Source organism: Chrysochloris asiatica, unplaced genomic scaffold, assembly GCF_000296735.1.
Source record: "Chrysochloris asiatica unplaced genomic scaffold, ChrAsi1.0 scaffold00411, whole genome shotgun sequence".
In the NCBI taxonomy this organism is placed as follows: Eukaryota; Metazoa; Chordata; class Mammalia; order Afrosoricida; family Chrysochloridae; genus Chrysochloris; species Chrysochloris asiatica.
The window spans coordinates 889,086-894,897 of NW_006408929.1; the positions used below are offsets into that span (position 1 = coordinate 889,086).

Consider the following 5,812-nt stretch of genomic DNA (forward strand, 5'->3'; position numbering starts at 1 on the left):
TTTACATTGAGGTGCAATCCATACTGTAGTCTTTAAAGTATTTCCACTCTTCACTTCTAGCATGCCAGGTTGTGTCATCTGTTTATCACAGGATGTTAATGAATATTCTTCCAATCCAGATGCCATGTTCTTCTTGTAATCTAGCTTCTCAGATTATCTGCTTAGCATATGGATTGAATAAATATGGTGAAATAATTAAAACCTGCACATACCTTTACTGATTTTATACCATTCCTTATGACCACAATTAAGTATTCCAGAATATCTATTTTTATTAATGTTTGTTTGTTATTAGCCATATAGTTAAATGCCTTTGCATAAATCATTAAAACAAAAGTAAACATCTTGTTGGTATTCTCTGTTTTTAGCTAAGAACCATCTGACATCAACAATAATATCCATCATTCCACATCCTCTTCTGAATCCAGGTTGAATTTCTGCTGTACCCAGCTGATTTACTGTTGTATCTATTTTTTTTTCAATCTTCAGCAAAATTTCAGTTGCATGTGATATTAATGATACCTTTCAGTGATTATGTATCTATGTTATACTAGTACAAGGCTTTTTTTTACTTTTTATTGTGAATGAATGAAGGTTTACAGAGCAGGTCATCAGTTTGACATTTAGAAAATCATGCACTTTGTTTCATCTCAATAATTACATTCCCCTCCGTACAGCAACAGTCATCCTGCTTCTTCCCTGTGATTCCTATTTCCAGTCCACTCTCCTTTCCATACCTTCTCAACTTAGTCCTTAGGAAAATGTCACTATTTTTTATTCTGAATGATTGACCATTCCATGGTGAGCATACCTTAATAGTGTTATTGTCTCCCCACTATATACCTATCTACTGCTTGACTGAAAATTGGTCCATGAAGGTGAGTTTCTTTCCAGATCTGAAGGGTGATTGAGGGCCATTGCCTCAGGCTCCTCCAGTTTCTTTCTAACTAGTATACCTGGTCTTTTTTTTTCCATGTAATTTTGAGTTTCGTTCCACATTTCTGCCACTGCCTCTGGAACCTTCTAATCTGATCCCTTTCATAACAGTTGGTAGTGTAACCAGACACCATCTAGTTCTTCTGGTGTCAAGATCATGTAGACTGATAGTCACATGTTGCATTAGACTGTTGGACTAATTGATTCCCAGCATCTTCAGTGCTCATCACTTCTTTTTCTTCCTCACATGGAGGAACCATTCGCTGCATCTTAGATGGCTCCTCGTGAGCTTTTAAGATCCCAGATGCTACTCATCAAAGTAGAAAGTAGAATGTTGTCTTTGTGGACTCTGTTACGACAATTTACCATGATGTCCTGAGACTAGGTGCTGAGTCCCCAGTCCAGCAACTCATTGACCAGGCTGTTTTTATTAATATATGATAGGTTTTATGATAAAGTGTGAGTCCCCCTACTTTGTTCTTCTCTTTCAACATTTATTTGGCTATTCATAGCCTGGTTTTTTTACCCCTTCAGAATTTAAGACTTTTATTTACCTCTTCAATATAAGGTAGTGCTGTGTTATAGCCTAGATTAGTTTCTTTTCTAAAATTACAAATTTCAAGAATCTTCCACTCTTCCTCTTTATCCTTTTCTAGATTTTCCATGTTTTTAAAAATGCACAAAATTAGGGTAACATTTGGATCTAACGGAGTCACATCAACAACAAGTGGTTTGTTTCTGTCCCATATAAAAGGTGGTCAGAGGTAGGCAGTTACAGTGTTCTGTCTGGCTGAACAGCAGCAGGAGTCACCGGTTTGGAATGGCATCCACACTCACAGGACACTGTACACTTTGTTGGATGGGATCTGACACCAGGCTCACTGAATGCTGTGGGATACAGAGCAAGAAACACAGCTTGGCAGCACAGCAGCATCCGGTTTGTTTTTGGCTTGAGGAGCTACTATTCTGGTCTCCCAGCAGTCACTATGTGTCAGTAGCCGACTCCATGGCAGCTACCAACACCAGTATATGGCAATTTGTGACACCTATAATTGAACACTGATCTACTTAGCTTAGTAATGCATCCAGATGTAAAGGACTCATTAGAGAAGAGTGTCTGATCATTTAAACTGGTTTTTGTTATTGTTTTTAAAGTCAATTCATTCTGGTTTTAATATTACATAACTACTTGTGGTGCTGTGGGTTAATGTGCCAGACTACAAAACTGTTTGAACTACAAGGTCGGTGGTTCCAACTCATCAGCTGCTCCCCAGAAATCCTATGCAGGGTCACAATGGGTCAGAACCAACTTGATGGCACTTCACAACAAAACAATAAATATTAACTTATGTTATAGTTGGAAAATGCCAAGAGAAGTAACAAAATAGATGAACAACTAAAAGCTACATTTGACTTAAAAACTAAGTAAGTTCACGATTAGATATGAGAGACATTTCATCTAGGAGTAGATTCTAAGGCAGCATCCTGAATTTCCACAAAAACAAAACCTTCTGTATCAAAAGAAAGAATCTCAATAAGAAGATCAGAGTCTTCTATTTCCAAGTGCAGCGATTTCTTCTGTTCGTAACTCAGGTCTCAGTCATCTTTCATTTGAGTCTCTTGCTCCTTCAACTCCAAAGGTTTATCTGAGGCTGGAACTACAACTTCTTCATCTTCATTATCATGTAGAAAACTACAAATCACGTTGGGTCTACTGGAGGAATCAGTATCATTGATTTGCCGCTCTGGTTTGTCACCTTCCTTCTTTTCTGTCAGAAGAGTTCTTGTCAGGCTGAGCTTCTTCATTGTATGGCATTTGTGTTTTAACATTGTTTTATTGTTGCCTTCTGCATCCACATGTTCCTCCAGATCTTCTTCAAATATAGCACAGGTCCCAAGACTGTCTTCAGATTCCCCAGCGAAGACACTTGCATAATAAGCCTCTCAGTGTCAATGCTCCTAATCTTGCATTTATTTTCACATTTTGAGAGAAAGTCTGAATCAGTAATTCCTGACAATTCCACCAGAACCAACTGCTCTTCTTCCTCTTCCCACTCTTCACATCTCTGATCCTCGGTTGTCGTTATAATTCCACCACTTCTGTGCCTCCCACTCTAATCCCACCTCCATCTTAAGTACTGGCCTATTCGTAGCTTCTTGTCATTCTAATATAAAGCTGAGAGGATTGTTTTTGTTTTGTATTTTCATTTTATTGACTGCATTTTTATTTTTAATTCTTTATGATAACAATTTCTTTCTGTCTTTCATTGCTTCTTTCCATCCCTCCCTCTTGTTCTCCCTTCCTCCTTTCTTTTCATATAGGATTTAAGCCATTGTGATTATAGATGTAGCAAAGAATAGAGTTATTAATACAATCTATTTTAACTCACCAAGCCTGTATTGGGGGCCTACTATTTAAAAAGCACTGACTGCTCACTCATTGTGACTCTAAGAACGAGAGAACAAAACACTGCCTAGTCCACTTGCAGAAAGCAAAGAGAACTTAAGATACTTATTGATGAAGATCAAAAACTACAGCTTTCAGTATGGATTACACCTTGGTGTAAAGAAAACAAAAAAATCCTCACAATTGGACCAATAAATAAAATCATGGCTAATGCAGATAAGATTGAAGTTGTCAAAGACTTCATTTTGCTTGAACTCACAATCAATACTAATGAAAGCAGCAACCAGGAATTCAAATGAAGTATTATGTTAAACAAATTTGCTGCAAAATACCTCTTTAAAGTGTTCAAGAACAAAGATATCAGTTTGAGGACAAAGGTGCACCTGACCCAAACCATGGATCATATGCATGTGAAAGTTGGACAATGAATAAGGAACACCATAAAATAATCAATGCATTTGAATTGTGGCATTGAGGAAGAATATTGCCAAGTACCATGGATTGCCAGAAGAACAAATAAATTTGTCTTGGAAGAAATACAGTCAGAATGTTCCTTAGATGCAAGGATGACAAGACTGTCTTTTGCTCAATTAACTATAATACATGGCTACCTTCAATAAGTTCTGTGGTAAGGAGGGTATGATAAGAAATGTAGTGATTCGTTTGTCATTTACCTCTCTGGGTAAATGGCCAGGAAAGACTGTTTATCTTAGTGAGAAATTCTGAGACCCAGCAATGACTTGAGTTCAACATCAACTCTGACTGTTATTAACTATACCTGTCTGAACATGTAACTAACTGCCCAAACTGTACCTTCTCATATGTGAATCACAATACTTATAATGCCTCTTTGCTGAATTATTGTGATTATTATATCTATTGAATTTAATCATAAAATATTTCTATATTTTAAATTGTATTTTTGGTGGAAGTTTTCATAGCAAATCGGTTCCTGTTTTAACAATTCCCATGCATATTATTAAGTGATATTGATTACGTTGTTTACAATGTATAAACATTCTCATTATTTTAGTTCTGGTTGTTCTATTTCATTAATCTAGTTCCCTGCCTCCTTTCTCCTTTATCTTTTCATCTTTGTTATAGGGTAACTATTGACTATTCAGTCTCACATAGATTTTTTTTTTTTTTTTTAAGGAGCACAGTATTTATGAGTGATATCATTAATTCATGAGCCAATATATTATTTAGCTATAAAGTGACCTCCAGGAGTAGTTTTAGTTCAGAGTGTAAAGCGTATCTCTAGATGACAGTTTTGGAATTCCTCTAGTCTCAACTAGTCTGGTCTGTTTTGCAGATTTTAGATTTTGTTCTACATTTTTCTCACAGTCTGTTCAGGATCATCTATTATTATATCCTTGGTCAGAATGGTCAGTAGTGGTAGCCAGGTGCCATCTGACTCTGGTGCAGTAAATTATTTCTAGAAGACCAGCTTTAAATGTCAGGTTCTGTGAGAGACACCTGAACATAGATCAATAAGACACTCCATAACTTCAAGGAGTTCATAATATATACCAGGAGTTATAAGCTCAGATGCCTAAAGAGGCTTAGGACTATTTTTTGTAAATTAATAAAATGACATATTAAAAACCAATAAGAACTGGTGAGTTTTCTGACAAACTGGAGAAAGCATGTCTTATCTCAATGGGCAATCACTGCCAGCTTTAGGTGTTTGTGGTCATCCAGAAATGCTTGGTTTTCTTAAAATACGAAGTATCTTTTTTTTCATGCTGACATCTAACTACAAAACAAACACTGCCTAACCCTTGCATTGTTTTAACTACTGTGAAGTCAGCTTTAACTTATAGTGATCCAACGTGACAGGGCAGAACTGCTGCCCTATGCATGAAAATTTCTAAGTTGTAATCTTCATAGGAACAGATTGCCAGATTTTTCACTTGTGGAGCTGCTGGTTAGGTTTGAAGTGCCAACCTGTCAGTTAATAGCTGAGTACTTCATGTTTGCGCTACCAGGACTCCCTAATTATGTGTAGACAAAATATATCTGTGATAGGTCAAATCAACCTATGAAATATAACCATTTGCAAGCTGGGGTCTAGGTTGGCATGTATGTGAAGAAGCAGCAAGGTGCAGAAGTGTGGACCAGGATAGCTTCAAATGAATTGACAGTGCAATGGAATATGAGTGTTATGGAACAATTGCAATGTTTCTACTGAAATAAATAATAACTGTTGTTGTTGTTGTTAGGTGCCATCAAGTCGGAAGCGACTCATAGTGACCCCATGCACAGCAGAATGAAACAATGTCCGATCCTGGGCCAACCTCACTACCGCTGCCACAGTTGAGTCCATCAATGCTGCCACCTGGCCAAAATAATGACTAGCATTTATTAATTAGATTGAAGCACAGGGGATGTAGCCTGCTCTAAAACTCCAAAGATTTTGTATTTCCAGATGTAAAATGGAAGGCAAAAGGAGTTGAAATTGAAGGG

At 37.0% G+C, this 5,812-nt stretch overlaps 1 protein-coding gene and 1 pseudogene across 1 annotated transcript in view; one reads left to right on the forward strand and one right to left on the reverse strand.

The window, feature by feature from the left end:
• CAMK4 (calcium/calmodulin-dependent protein kinase IV) overlaps positions 1 to 5,812 on the forward strand; it is a 410,640-nt gene that overhangs the window by 159,210 nt on the left and 245,618 nt on the right. The window lies entirely within an intron of this gene.
• LOC102840069 overlaps positions 2,392 to 5,812 on the reverse strand; it is a 23,989-nt pseudogene continuing 20,568 nt past the window's right edge.